The following is a 15,734-nucleotide window of genomic DNA, read 5'->3' on the forward strand; positions in this document are numbered from 1 at the left end:
GGGTCACACTGAGCCTTGCTGGGGCACGCATGTACGTTTAACATGACATACCCTGCCCACTCACTCTAACTGCCGAGGTCAATTGTCTGCTGCACCCCCCATTGCACCATTCCATCTATGCCATGACCGGTAGGGGAAAAAGTGGGAAGGGAGACAAAGGTGGACGAGGGGGCCGAGGTGCTGGAGCTGGCAGAGGTGGACGAGTGATCTGGGGTTCCCAGGTCCATGCAGGGAGGGACATGCCCCCCTCTCAACAGGGTCCGGTAGCAGCAGGGGCAGCTGCAGCGCCGGCCACACAGGCTCAGGGTCCTCCTGCCTTGCCTGTAGTGGTCCAGGCCCCAGCCCAGGGAGACCAAGGGGCACATGTCCATGTCACCAAGGCCAAGAGGCGTGTGCTGCCGGGACCTGCCACCACCGCCAGCGAACCAGGGCAAGCAATTCCATCTGCTGGCCTTACCAGCCAGGGTCCGGTAGTTGCAGGGGCAGCTGCAGCGCTGGCCACCCAGTCTCAGGGTCCTCCTGCCATGCCTGCAGTGGACCCAGCCTCGGCCCAGGGAGACCAAGGGGCACATGTCCATGTCACCAAGGCCAAGAGGCGTGTGCTGCAGGGACCTGCCACCAGTGAACCAGGGCAAGCAATTCCATCTGCTGGCCTTACCAGCCAGGGTCCGGTAGCTGCAGGGGCAGCTGCAGCGCTGGCCACCCAGTCTCAGGGTCCTCCTGCCATGCCTGTAGTGGTCCCGGCCCCAGCCCAGGGAGACCAAAGGGGCACATGTCCATGTCACCAAGGCCAAGAGGCGTGTGCTGCAGGGACCTACCACCAGTGAACCAGGGCAATCAATTCCATCTGCTGGCCTGACCAGCCAGGGTCCGGTAGCTGCAGCGCCGGCCACCCAGGCTCAGGGTCCTCCTGCCATGCCTGTAGTGGTCTCGGCCTCGGCCCAGGGTGACCAAGGAGCACATGCCCATTTCACCAAGGCCAAGAGGCGTGTGCTGCAGGGACCTGCCACCAGCACACAGGTACACATGCCTGCAGGGCCACCTCCACTCACAGCATCAGTTGCTGATGCCTCATCCCCGGCCACCAGTGCTCCAGACCCTACTGACCCAAGTGGTCCCAGCCACACAGGGACTGCACAACCCTGCAGGAAGAGTAAGCGGCCAGTAGGCAAACAGACTCAGTCCCGAGGCACGGCACAGGGGGCTCGTACAGTGAGGAAGAGGAGCTTCAGTGATGCAGAGATCCAGATCCTCTTGGACTATGTGCGGGAACATGAGGCTGACATGCTTGTGCGGGCAGGTGTTACGCTCACCTGGCTCCCACAGAGGCGTCGATCCGAACTGGACAGCTGCGGTCTCCACCAATGTGACGCGTAGGGCCGAGATGACGGACTGGACTGGCCCACCTAGCTTTGTTTGCTTGGCCCGTAGGAATATTCTTCTGCAAATGGAGAAAGGGAATTAACCACCCGTGGAGTTGAGCGTAAATCCTCCCACTCCCGCTGTTCTCCCCACAGATCACCTTTGATGTCCCCTCTTATAGTCTCACCTGATGGTTTGAAAAGATGAGCTCTCCATCCTGCATTGAGCGCAGGGGCGCGTTGATAACCAGTTGCTTCACTGGCACGAAGGAATTGGTGAGTTCCAGAACAATATTGACTCCGAAAAGTTTGTAGTTCGTAAGAGTTTGCATGTCTGACTTTCACTCTTGTCCGGATTCCTTGCAGTTTGCAGCTTGACCCCAGCGAAGAGTTCCTCGTGGTAGCTGACAAAGTTCAGGTAAGGATTTGGCTTATCCTACACAGTTCAATAAAATAAGGCCAGAATGTAACCTGTTGCTTACTCCCTTATTCAGGTGTGGAGAGAAAATATGAAGTTCGGGGAATAATGCCTCCGGCGGTAAAATTAGATAAGTCTATTGTGGTGAGAAGAGTTGCCCTTGTTTGTCCCTTTGTCTCACCTTGTTGTCCTTTTGTTCCCCTTAGGGGCCGGGGTACGGCGAGGATGCAATGTAGACTGCGCCGACCCGTGAAGAGGAATAGTACCCCCAGCGGTAATCAGGTAAGTCTATGGGGGTAGTTACTATTGCCTCTGTTTATTCCCTTGGCTCACCTTTGCTGTTCTTGTGTTCCCCTTAGGTGCCAGAGTGCGTCAGGAACGTGCAGAAGGATGCGGTGGATCGTGAGGATGCTGTGAAGGCCGGTGAGTTCATCGCGGCGCTGCAGCAGGCGAGGTGGCACGCGTAAAATGCTTCTTTCTTCCAGCTCGAAGGCGCAGTAGCTCTGGAATTCAGGTAAGGATCGAAGGTTTTGCTCTTATTCTAACCTCTTCTCCTTCAGTTCCTCCCTTTTTCTAGAAGCTGCAGACTCGAGGCGGGCGTGGCAGAAGACTGGATGCAGGCTTGCAGACACGGTGAGCGTTACGCTGCTGGATGCAGAATAACGCGAAGCATGTGCTGCTCTTCGGGCGTGGTTTAAATAGCCTCCAAAGTAGTCCCAGGTAAGTATTCTTCCCCAGCCCCGCACGAGTAAAAAATAGTCCCCAAGTAAAGTAGTCCCTTCCAAGCCTCTTTTGGCTTGGAGCTCTTGCAGTATGGTCTGCATCAGGTGAGTTTTAATCAATGAGCCTGGCGTCTATGGCGCCAGGACTGACTCTCCATATGAGCCTGGCTCCATAGGCGCCAGGACTGGACCCAAATAGCCCCTAGCAGGGGTTGTTGGGCTTGCTTAGGATAACTTGATGCCTGCTTCTGGGGTTGCTGGAGGTGGTCTGGGTCCCCGGGGGTAGGCATCATGACAGCACTCCCCCCCCAAGGCCCCTCCTAAAGTCGTTCTTCCCTGTGGTTTCGCTTTGTCTGGGAAATTTCGGTGGAATTCTTTCACCAATCGGGGCGCATGAACATGGTCACTAGGTTCCCATGACCTTTCCTGTGGTCCGTAACCTTTCCAGTCGATTAAATAAAAGAGTTTTGACTTTATCAGCTTGGAGTCCAGGATGTTCTTAACTTCAAATTCGGGTTCTCCGTCTACAAGGATAGGGTCTGGTGGCTTGGTTAGCCTTGTCCCTGGTTGCACTGGCTTCAAAAGTGACACATGAAAGACATGGTGAATTCGCATATTAGCAGGTAAATCCAACTTGACAGCCACCGGGTTGATAATGGCCTTAATAGAGTAAAGTCCCAAATATCTGGGGTTAAAGGTCCGTGTTCCCTTTAGAGGTATATGTTTTGTGGCTAACCATACTTGGTCCCCTATCTGGTATTGTGGAGTGTCACTTCTATGCCGATCAGCATCTTTCTTGTATTTTTCTTTCGCCTGTTTTAAATGTGTAGTTGCTTCCTTAAAGGTTTGTGTAATTGTAGCGTGCAGATGGTCCACTGCGGGCATTTCTAAGTGTTGGGGTGAGTCAAAGTCTGAGGTTCGAGAATGGTGCCCATATAAGGTATAAAAGGGGCTTTGTCCAGTTCCAGAGTGTACTGAATTATTGTATGCATATTCGGCGATCCAAAGAATGTCTTTCCAATTACTCTCAGTCTGATGTAACATACAACGCAGGTATTGTTCGAGAGTCTGGTTGGTCCTCTCCATTTGACCATCGGTCTGGGGGTGGTGACTGGTCGATAACCTCACATCGATTTGCGCCAATTGACAGCATTTTCTCCAAAAATATGAAATTAATTGACTGCCCCGGTCAGAGACCAATATGGACGGAAATCCGTGTATGCGAACAATGTTTTCGAGGAACTCCTTGGCCAGGATTGAAGCTGAAGGTAATTCCTTTAAAGGAATAAAGTGGGCCATCTTGGAAAAAAGATCCACAATAACTAGAATGGTGTTAAATCCATTGCATAGGGGTAGATCAGTAATAAAGTCTAACGATAAGGTGTGCCATGGTGTAGGCGGAATGTCTAAAGGTTGTAAGAGTCCAGCTGTTTTTTTCTTTTGACTTTTGTTTGAGGCGCAAATGCCACAAGACTTCACAAATGATTTAATATCCTTTCGCCAGGTGGGCCACCAGAATTGTCTTTTAATTTTAGCTTCAGTTTTTGCAATACCTGGGTGCCCCTCCATTAGGGTATCATCATAACGGGAAATGACTAGCTCTTGTAGTTCCTTGTGTGGCAGAAATAGCCGCCCTTGGTAATAAGGCAGATCATCGGTGACAGAGTAGTCTGGGCCTTTTTTTACCCAGTCCTGCAGGGCTGTAGGATCAAAGAGTTGCTGGATCTTTACCTGAATGTCCTCTAGTGTCTGTAGAGTAGTCATGCCAAGAATTCTTTGTTCGGAAATTATAGGTAGTGGTTCTGGGTTCACTTCTGCCTCTCCCATCCCTATTCGGGATAAGGCGTCTGCTTTACCATTCTTACAACCTGATCGATAGGTTATTACGAAATCGAACTCGGCAAAGAACAATGCCAATCGGAGTTGACGTGACGATTGGGCCTTGGCTGTCTTTAAATACTGTAAGTTCCGGTGATCGGTGATCACAGTAATGGTATGCCTGGCACCAAGAAGATAGTGCCGCCAAGCCTTGAAGGCTGATTTAATGGCTAATAACTCCTTGTCGGTAACCGCATAGTTTAACTCGGGTGCCGAGAAATTTCTGGACCAAAATGCTACTGGATGAAGCTGGCCAGTTTCAGGGTCCTTTTGAGACAGGACAGCTCCCATGGCTACACTGGATGCATCAGTTTCCACTATGTATGGAAGTTCAGGGCGCGGGTGCTTTAATACAGGTGCAGACATGAATTTCGCTTTCAGCTCTTGGAAGGCATTTTCAGCTTCTTCAGTCCACATAAAGCGTTTATTTTTTCGCAAGGGTGCTGTGATGGGATGTACAACATGTGAAAAATCCGGGATGAATCTGCGGTAGAAATTGGCAAAGCCAAGCATGCTTTGTACTCCTTTAACTGAACTTGGTGATGGCCACTTAAGGATTGCGTCCACCTTTCGTGAGTCCATTCGGACTCCCTTTGGGGTCAGGATAAACCCAAGGAATTCAACTTCTGTGGCATGAAAAACGCATTTTTCCAGTTTTGCATATAGTCTGTGCTGGCGCAATTTTTCAAGGACTGCTCAGACGTGCTTCACATGGTCAGATTCTGAAGAGGAGTATACTAGAATATCATCGATATATACGACAACACAAACGTCAATGAGTTCACGAAGGACATCGTTCATGAAGTATTGGAAGGCTGCTGGTGCATTGCACAACCCGGAAGGCATCACCTGGAATTCAAATAACCCATACTTAGTGCAGAAAGCAGTCATCCATTCGTCGCCTTCTTTTACACGTAGCAGATGGTATGCCCCCCGGAGATCTAATTTACAAGCGTCCTTCACTTGGTCTAGTAGTTCAGGGATCAGAGGCAATGCGTATCGGTTCTTAACAGTTATCTGGTTCAATGCGCGGTAGTCTATGCACGTTCTGAGGTCACCTTCCTTTTTGGGCACGAAGAACAAAGCTGAAGATGCAGGGGACTTGGATGGGCGAATAAAGCCATTGGCAAGGTACTGGTCTAAGTATTGTCGTAGGTGAAGGTTCTCAGGTTCCGTAAGGGCATAGATCCTGCTACAAGGGGGTTGTGCACCGAGTATGAGATTGATTTGACAATCGTACGATCTGTGAGGAGGTAAGGTGTTTGCCTGTTCTTTTTGGAAGACATCCTGGAATTCTTGTTATTCTGGAGGTAGTCGCATGGCTGCTGTGATTACTGTAGCCAGGCCTGCGTTCTGACTTTTCTTTGGGTAACAGGTTTGTGCACAATCCGGGAAGGTTATTCTCTTTTCTCGCCAATCAATACAAGGATTATGTGTTTCCAACCAAGGTATCCCCAGTATTATTTGGAACTGTGGGGCTTTGATTAGATCAAACACAATAGTCTCTCGATGCCCATCCTGACCCAATAGTGTCATCTCTGCGGTGGAAAGAGTTACAGGCCCAGCAGCAATTTCAGTTCCATCGACTGTGGTGATGACATCTGAGGTGGTTTTTCGGCAGAGAGCTAGATTCATCCTGGAAGCCAATTCATAGTCCACATAGTTTCCTATGGCCCCACTATCAATGTATGCCCTTACTGCGTGCATACGCGATGGCTGCCCTGGATCTATGAGGACCATTGGTATGATTAAATGCGAGGTCTGAGTATCCTTCTTCAAGCTCGGCAAGCGGACCTCTACGCTTGTCGGGTGTGGTCATTTCCCCAGTCTGACTCCATATGGCTTTTATCAGCAGCTCCTACCACCTTCTTGGGTGGTTTTACAGGGCAATCCCATAGAAAATGCCCAGAAGTTCCACAATATAGACACAATTGCATTTGCCATCTCCTTTCTCTTTCCTTCTGGGTTATCAGTCCTTTAACCCCTCCGATTTGCATGGGTTCTGAAGCATCTGCTCCTTTGGGGTTAGCGTGGGTTTTGACCAACACCCGATTCTCAAACTTGGCTCGATCAGCCTTTCTGTTCTGAATTCTGTGATCTAACTGGACCACTAAGTCTATATATTCAGCGCAGTCTTGAGGTGGGTTTCACGACTTGAGCCAAAACATCCTTGAGTTCTCCTCGAAGCCCTCGATGAAATAACGTGATTCGTTTTACCTCAGGCCATCCAGTTTCCACTATCAACCTATTAAAGACCGCGATGTAGGATAGAAGGTCTTGGTTACCCTGTCGTAGGGACAAAAGTTTGTTATCCAGGGCCTGTCCTTGGGAGTGCCAGGCAAATAGTCCTTCCATGCTAGTTTGAAAGCGCTGAAAATCCAGAAGAATTTGGTCATCCTGAGTAACTAGTGGAATGGACCAATCAGCTGCACTGCCGCTGAGATATGACAATACAAAGGCTACCTTGGCTTGATCGTTTGGGAAGGCTCCAGGCCTGCATAAAAAGTGCAGGCGGCATTGGTTCATAAACACAACGAACCTTTTGGGATCTCCGGCAAAGCGTTCGGGTGGAGCTAATGGAATATTTCCTGGTAGGTTTATTTGCACAGGGTTACTCGATAACACAGGAGCTGGATTTCCCCCGGAACCAGGTAGGGGTGCTTGTCCAGCCTGGCTTTGCAATAGTTGCCTAGCAAGGTCATCAGTTCGTTCCTTTGACAAAATCAGTTCTCTCCTAAGAGCATTGGTTTCTTGACGGACGGAGTGCACTTCAGCCCTCAGTTCCCCTAGTAATTGGGCCAATTGGTCAGTCTCTGAGGTATCCATAAGACCCGGGTGGGAATTTATGGGTAGGCTTCGCGTTCTGTTACGCTCACCTGGCTCCCACAGAGGCGTCGATCCGAACTGGACAGCTGCGGTCTCCACCAATGTGACACGTAGGGCCGAGATGACAGACTGGACTGGCCCACCTAGCTTCGTTTGCTTGGCCCGTAGGAATATTCTTCTGCAAATGGAGAAAGGGAATGAACCACACGTGGAGTTGAGCGTAAATCCCCCCACCCCCGCTGTTCTCCCCACAGATCACCTTTGATGTCCCCTCTTATAGTCTCACCTGATGGTTTGAAAAGATGAGCTCTCCATCCTGCATTGAGCGCAGGGGCGCGTTGATAACCAGTTGCTTCACTGGCATGAAGGAATTGGTGAGTTCCAGAACAATATTGACTCTGAAAAGTTTGTAGTTCGTAAGAGTTCACATGTCTGACTTTCACTCTTGTCTGATTCCTTGCAGTTTGCAGCTTGACCCCAGCGAAGAGTTCCTCGTGGTAGCTGATGAAGTTCAGGTAAGGATTTGGCTTATCCTACACAGTTCAATAAAATAAGGCCAGAATGTAACCTGTTGCTTACTCCCTTATTCAGGTGTGGAGAGAAAATATGAAGTTCGGGGAATAATGCCTCCGGCAGTAAAATTAGGTAAGTCTATTGTGGTGAGAAGAGTTGCCCTTGTTTGTCCCTTTGTCTTACCTTGTTGTCCTTTTGTTCCCCTTAGGGGCCGGGGTACGGCGAGGATGCAATGGAGACTGCGCCTACCCGTGAAGAGGAATAGTACCCCCGGCGATAATCAGGTAAGTCTATGGGGGTAGTTACTATTGCCTCTGTTTATTCCCTTGGCTCACCTTTGCTGTTCTTGTATTCCCCTTAGATGCCAGAGTGCGGCGGGAATGTGCAGAAGGATGCGGTGGACCGTGAGGATGCTGCGAAGGCCGGTGAGTTCAGCGCGGCGCTGCAGCAGGCGAGGCGGCGCGCGTAAAATGCTTCTTTCTTCCAGCTCGAAGGCACGGTGGTTGCGGAATTCAGGTAAGGATCGAAGGTTTTGCTCTTACTCTAACCTCTTCTCCTTCAGTTCCTCCCTTTTTCTAAGAGCTGCAGACTCGAGGCGGGCGTGGCAGAAGACTGGATGCAGGCTTGCAGACACGGTGAGCGTTACGCTGCTGGATGCAGAATAACGCGAAGCATGTGCTGCTCTTCGGGCATGGTTTAAATAGCCTCCAAAGTAATCCCAGGTAAGTATTCCTCCCCAGCCCCGCTCGAGTAAAAAATAGTCCCCAAGTAAAGTAGTCCCTTCCAAGCCTCTTTTGGCTTGGAGCTCTTGCAGTATGGTCTGCATCAGGTGAGTTTTAATCTATGAGCCTGGCGTCTATGGCGCCAGGACTGACTCTCCATATGAGCCTGGCGCCATAGGCGCCAGGACTGGACCCAAATAGCCCCTAGCAGGGGTTGTTGGGCTTGCTTAGGATAACTTGATGCCTGCTTCCGGGGTTGCTGGACGTGGTCTGGGTCCCCGGGGGTAGGCATCATGACAGCAGGTAGCATTCATACGCACGCCCAGTGTATGGCCCACTGGTAGTGTGTCACGGATCGCATCAACGCCCTGGGCATTTAGAGGTGCACAGCTTCTGAGGCAGTGAAGCGCTGGAATGACCTCCAGCACCGAGCCAAAGGTAAGCTGGGTGCCAACTACTCCTCCACTCTGGTGACTGGAGCTAGACCAGCAGCGGAGGAAGAAGTACTCACTCCACATGAGGATATCGCTAGTCAGATGATTGATGCAGATCTGATCCAGGGCGTGGGGGACCTTCCAAATTATGAGGTAATGTCTGGTGAGTGGTGATGGGTGTGTGTCAAGGACATGTGTATGTTGCATCATGGCCGTGTGTTGATTGTCTGGCAGTTCTGCATGCATTTACATGACTACCGTGGGTGTACCATATCATGGTGGTCTGACACGTAATTATTGTCCTGCAGCCTACAAATGCACATTGTGCTGCACTCCCTGACAATGGTCATCTGCACACCTGCTCAATCATCCAGTTACACCCTCTGTCTGGGACCCCTTGGCCCTCTTCCTGATCAAACCCGTGATGTCTGATGGGCTGTGACCATATGCCACTCAACATTGTCCCTCTCTCTGCTCATCTCTGATGTGTCTGACTGTTCACCCTGCTAACGGAATCAATGCTAGGGTGCCTCCCTTTCCCCACCTCCCATTGGCAGCCCGCGGTCTCCAGGGGACTGGTCATACATGTGGTGTGGTACTGGAAAGTCCTCTAGCAAAATGTATGTGCTCCTACTCACTGTGCTCGGAAACTCATCCTGAGCCGGACTGTGTGGGTTATTCTTTTGTCTTGGGGGCAGGTGTTGCATCTCCATAGGACTGTGATATTGGCATTGGGTCACAGAGTGTATGGCTGTTAATTTCCTTCATGGTGCAATGTCCACAGGGACATTAGGGAGCTGTGGGCACAGTTACTTCGAATACATCTTCCTCATTGGCTTACCTATCATGGACTGTGATCATGCCTTCACTGTTCACTCAGGGTCAATCACTTCTCACATTGCAATCAGTTGGTGGTGAGGGTCTCTCTTTGGCAGTGGCCTCCCTCTGGTATGGGCTCCATGCCTGAGTTGGACTGGAGGTGATCCTTATCCAGGTCAGGTGCAACTTATGATGATTGGACATGTGTTGTTCTGTCACTACTCCTCACCCCTGCTGATGTCCACGATAAATGATGGAATGCACTGGTCACCTGCCCAAACTCTGTCCTCAGGCACAGGCCTCCGAGCCAACAGTTTTACACGTGCACTGCATCCACGCCATACACTGCACTCGGGGGAGGTTGGATGTACTCCTACAACCCTCTTCACGCTATTGACACATGTTGTATGCACTTCCACTTTCACCTGGCCGCTACATTCCCATGGGTTGTCAGTGTGTTGTGTTTCATTAGTGTGATGTTCACCTGTGGTGCACAGGCCACTCCCACTTACATCCATTGGGATCACCTCCAACATGCATTTTGACTTGACTGTTGTCGATGTGACATGGACTCATGGGATGTGTGTGTCCACATTCAACATTTCACTACAGCCTTGCATCTTGCCACCTTGTGGGACTTGTGTGTATGGAGTTTTTGTGTTACATGTCATGTCATGTCACATGCCTCATTCATGGCTCTGCAACAGTGCTATGCATGTTACATCTGATGCTTTTAGCAGATCAAGGCATGGCTATGCTACGTGGCATATGTGTGTTTACATCATGGAGGTTGGTGTATGGACTATGCCATTCAGTTGCTCCATGGTTGGAGCAGATGCTGGGCACCATGCACCAAATGTGTTTTTGCCATTCCCACTCATGTCCATGTTTTCTTTCATGCTGTCCATCACTTGCATTGACACTGCGTACATGTGTGAGATTGTGACAGGGCAAGTTGATGTCTTGCATTTTGACATTGTGGTGGCTATGTGTATGGTTTGCACTGTTTCCATGACTAATCATGTGTTTTTCTGTCTATGTGCAGGTGATGAGGCATTGGAGGCAGAGGAGGAGGTGGAGGAGGTACAGGATAGTGAGCCACGACCAACCACCAGTGGAGGACGTGGGGTGGTAGCCCTGGACAATCCACTGGTTTTGCAAGCCATCCTGGACGTAACTCAGTCTGAGTCAGCCTCTGAAGATGCCTATGGCTCCGGTGGTGAAACAGACATGGATGCCTCTGTAATGTCGCAGGTGAGAGCATGGAGTGTAGATCCTGTTGCATCCCAAGCATCTGAAGGGGGGAAACCCCTCACAGGGCCAGTCAGTGTTGGTAGGTCTGTCTGCGGTGGTTACGGCTGGAGGGCCACACTCCACATTCTTAACTCCTGGGCCTGGGCCAGCTGATCAGGGGAGGGATGCAGTCCTGCAGACACAGGCAGTGCCATCACATGAAGGGCCAGGTTCCCTTGACCAGGGCAGGCATGGGGTCCACCAACACGGTGGTCGTGCATCGACTAGCTTTACTGTGTCGAAGCAGTCCATGTATGCTGTTGCACTACAACAGGCTGCTTCACAGGAAATGTTGTCTCAGGGCATGGATAGGGTGGCCAATTTCACGATCCCCCGGCTTGACAGGTGGTGCTCCAGCAGCAGGCATTGCAGTCCACATGCCGCTCACACAGGCTGAACATGTTGGCCAGCAACAGGAGCCGATGGGTGGACCTGAGGGATCTGCGCGCATCCTCGGCTGCAGAGGGTTGGGCCCAAAGGGAAGCCCTGAGGTTGGAGTAAAGGTTCCTCGGGAGAACACTGGCTGCACTCAAGGCATCTAGCAGTAGACGGTCTGAACAGCAGTTGCAAATAATGACTCGTGCCATCACGGAAGAACTGAGTGCATCCCGTGAGTGTTGCATGGAGAACTCCGAGCCATTGGGTTGCAGCTGCAGGCATCTCAGTCCAGCATGGCCACTGCCATCGAGGACCAGACCAGAACCATACGTGGTGTACCTCCCGTGCCACTTCCACATTCAGATGCACCACCAGAGTATGACGACAGCAGCGACAGGTCTCCTGATCCCTGATAGCCATGCGGCCCATTAACCCATGGAGTTTTTTTTCACACATCATCCACACATGTGGGTGTTGGTGTGCACCCTGCATCTCCTCCCTCCTGGGCGCCCCCCCCCCAAGTCCCACATGGGCAATTTAGATTTTCTCTTTTTATCTTTTTTTGTGTCTATTGTGCATTTATGTGACAGTGTGGTGCTTTGTGTGGCATCCAAAGGCATCCACTGTGGTTTCCAGCTGGACCCATGCAGGCTTTGTCTCGTGTTGGTACCCTCCTTGTTTGTGCCTTGGGGTCCAGACACACGTGCGCCTCCTGCTTCCCCTTTCCATGGCCTTGCAAGGAGTGCATTGTGTGAAAGTAACTTACACATTGGCAATGGGCTTCCATGATATCTGTGGGCAGTCTCAAGTCCAAAATATGTATACACCCCTAGTGGGTCTCATGATTGTTGGTCCTTTTGCTTTGTGTATTTGGTCTCGTACTTTGTTGGTGTGGTAACTTCATTTATTTACTTGTCTGTCTTCATTGGTCTTGGCCTTACGACTGTATGCAATTTGATGATCCATTTGGTTGTCTGCGAAACACGTATGTCCAAGGGTGACATGCGCAAGTCGCCGCACATTGTAGAACGAGTGCAGTTATGTCTGGTCACAGGAAGAGGGCTTCACTGTTGGGTGCTGTGTGTCTTGTATTTTGTACTGGCCAATTGTTGTTCCTGTGTACATTGTTGGGTTTAGTTGACATGGTGGGTTGATTCATGGATTTGGTGCGTTGATTGTTGATCATTTTGTCACAGTGGTGTTATGTGTTGGCCATTTGTTTCTCTGCCATTAAAATAAACTATCATTTATTCTAGTACAAAATTACATAAAAGCTTTTAATTCATTCTGTGCTTGATTTCGTTGTTTCACTTTTCTATCAGAAACAATCCTCCATTGTTCCCTACATGTTTCAACTCACCCTTGGTATTGATCTTTCTTCAGGGGTTTGTTTGGTTATGTGTGAAGGATGAGTACCAGCAAAACTTGCGTATGCATAACAATGCATCCTAACACTGGCAAAGGGTGATCTCCTAACTCAATGTGCTCTGTAATCTAATAACTACCAAATGTACCTTTCAGTAGGGATGATCTTCCACCACCTTGAAAGAAGTATTTGTCTCTCCTTTTTTAGTGTGGGGTTGACACGTCAGCAGAGAACACAAAGAACATGTGTGGCTCTACATGAACTGCAGGAAGGTGCAGCGTCTCAACTTACAAACCCAAGACCAGCTTCAACCTTTATGGTCTTCTTTTATGGTCTTGGTGGATTTTTGTTACTACCAAAGTGATCTTGTGGTTTTGATTTCTTGTGCTGTGTATTTGTATTGTTGATGTGAAAAGTTGTAAAACCGAGACACAATAAAAAATGTTTTTAAATGTGTGCTGTGTTCACCTTTGGAACACCTATAAAACATGTCTGTACTTTTAGTTGACTCAGTAGAAAAATGGGCATATATGTTGGCAGATGACAAAACATATCATTATCAATATTGTGTCACGCACCTCATACTCCTGCAGGTCTTCCTTCTCTGGTATGTATCTGGGCTTTTCAGGAAGGTGGGTATCTTGCTATATGAGAAGGAGAGCTCTGTCCTACAATGAAATGTGAGAAGGACCTGATGAAAGAGTGTGAGACCTTCTATTATGAATCTATATTTTCTAGCTAGTAGTCTCTTACCTCCGTGTTAATCCTCAGAATAAAACAAAACAATCCGTGATGCGCTGAGCAAGCAAGCCAAGTGGCAGCATTGTTGCAGCTTCTGTTGATCTCATTTAAAACAGAGCATGCAGACCGTGAATGTTTGTGTGGCTTCCCAGGGCTTGAAGTGGGGTAAGAAATTGAGGGGGGCCCTAATTTGGGGGCATGGCTTGCATAATGGGTGTGGCCTGAAAAGTATACAAACCATTGTAAGGTACGCAAACAAATATATAAATGTATGTAAGCAGTTATACATTGTATGCGTACCTTACTATGGTTTGTGTACTTTGCAAGCCATCTTTTATAGATATAGAAATATGTTACATATTTCTAAGTTTGTGAAAGATGGCTTAAAAGTAGACAATTCAATCCATCTTTTATAAGAAAATCATAGTAAGGTATGTACACAAATATATTGCATTTATATATTTGTGTGCGTACTTACTCTGGTTTGTGTACTTTTCAAGCGTTATTTTTTAGACATAGAAATATGTGACATATTTCTAGGTTTATAAAAGATGGCTTGAAAAGTACACAATTCAATCCATCTTTTATAAAGCTTTGGCGACGGACAAAGCCTAAACCGTCTTTGTCCGACGGCAGTGCTTTATAAAAGATGGCTTGAATTATGCACTTTTCAAGCCATCTTTTATAAACCTAGGAATATGTCACTGAGTCCCCAGGTTTGCTGAGGGTTAAAGATGCCTCAGTGACCTGGGGAGGGTGTGGGGAAATAAAAGGATAGTAACTTTCTCTGATGACCCCTCATGCAAGGGGTCACCAGAGGAAGCTACAGTGACTGACAGAAGTGCCAGTCAGCCACAGCTGTGCCTGGCTGGCAATTCTGTCAGCTTACCTGACATAATGGCGGGCACATCTCCCATCACAGCTCTACTTTTTAGAGACTGCCGGGGCTCGGCCCTGCTGCCCACAGCCCACTTAAAGCACTGTGGCTGCCCTTATGAGTGCTACTACATTGTTCAGTAAGAGGCACCAAACCTCTATTCTGTGTGTGATGCAACTGGCAGCCATCTCAAGCTGGAATGCATGTTAAATACTCAGATCCGTATGGTGTGTCTTTTGAACTAGTATGCCCACTTTAGTCCCTCAGTAACTCCATTCTGGAGACCTTTTGTTACGTAGATCAATCGTCCAGGTCTAACAATTTCTTTGTCGTGTCTTTCTCTTTTACGTTTTTATTTGCATAAGTGCTGTCCACCTTAAATCATGCTCATTAAATCCTTTTTAAACATAATGAGTTACAAGGATGGGTGGGCGTTCACATCCGGTGCAGAGTCGCATGAGCGAAGAATTGTGGGTATTCAAATGAGCTCCAATTAAAAATGGATCATATTTTGGACCGGTGATCCGAGAAAGTGGTCGCACAGACCAGGCTGTCTTCCCTTGCAGTTTCTTTGCATGTTTTGTCTTACGAGAGAACTTCCCTGTTGCTGGTAGGAACTTGTTTAAGAGCCTTCTTCGCCATTCGTTGGGGATAGCCCTTTTCCCTAAACTTCACTGCCAACGTTTTGGCATAGGCCTCACAATGAAATGTCTCACTGCTGTTTCACTTAAATTGCAAACATTGTTGCCTCTACGAGTTTTGGTGTGGAAGCTCTTATGATTCTATAGTGAATTGCAGTCCATGGTTTGTGCTAGGGTTTTATCCCCAACTTGTTTTTTTTGTTATAGTCTACATTGCTCTGCTGAGATTGACAAGGGACAGTACAGACACTACATTGAGATAGTATGCTTACATTTTCGGAATAATGTGAGATTGCACAGGTAGCTCTCTGCAGGTCCTTCATAGCACAGTCCTACTCTGTAGGCACTGTCCTTGGATTACAGTGTTACAGAGGCTAGATATTGTTATGAACCACTGTGCCCTTAAGGCAGCCCGAGACAGCAGGCGGGAAGCAGGAGGAAAGGGAGGAGTTGGGGTTTCCACTGGAGGGCAGTTTCTGTCTGTATGTGAAGGAGAGCAGAGGGAATAAAGAGAATATCCGTAACAGTCACCGGTATTGCGTCCTTCTTGTGTGGGGTTCAACAGCTGGCGACGAGATTCATACTTTCACACTGGTGTCCACTCCTCCTCCTGCTCAGGGCCGGTGATCCCGCAGGGCCCACTCCTACCCACAGCGATCCTGCTTCTGTACCAGCATCCACTCCCACGGGTGATCCCACCCGCTTTTAACTCCTGCTCACGGCGATCCCGCCTCTCCTCCAACCG

Source organism: Ambystoma mexicanum, chromosome 3q (genome assembly GCF_040938575.1).
Source record: "Ambystoma mexicanum isolate Mex_15411 chromosome 3q, UKY_AmexF1_1, whole genome shotgun sequence".
Taxonomy (NCBI): Eukaryota; Metazoa; Chordata; class Amphibia; order Caudata; family Ambystomatidae; genus Ambystoma; species Ambystoma mexicanum.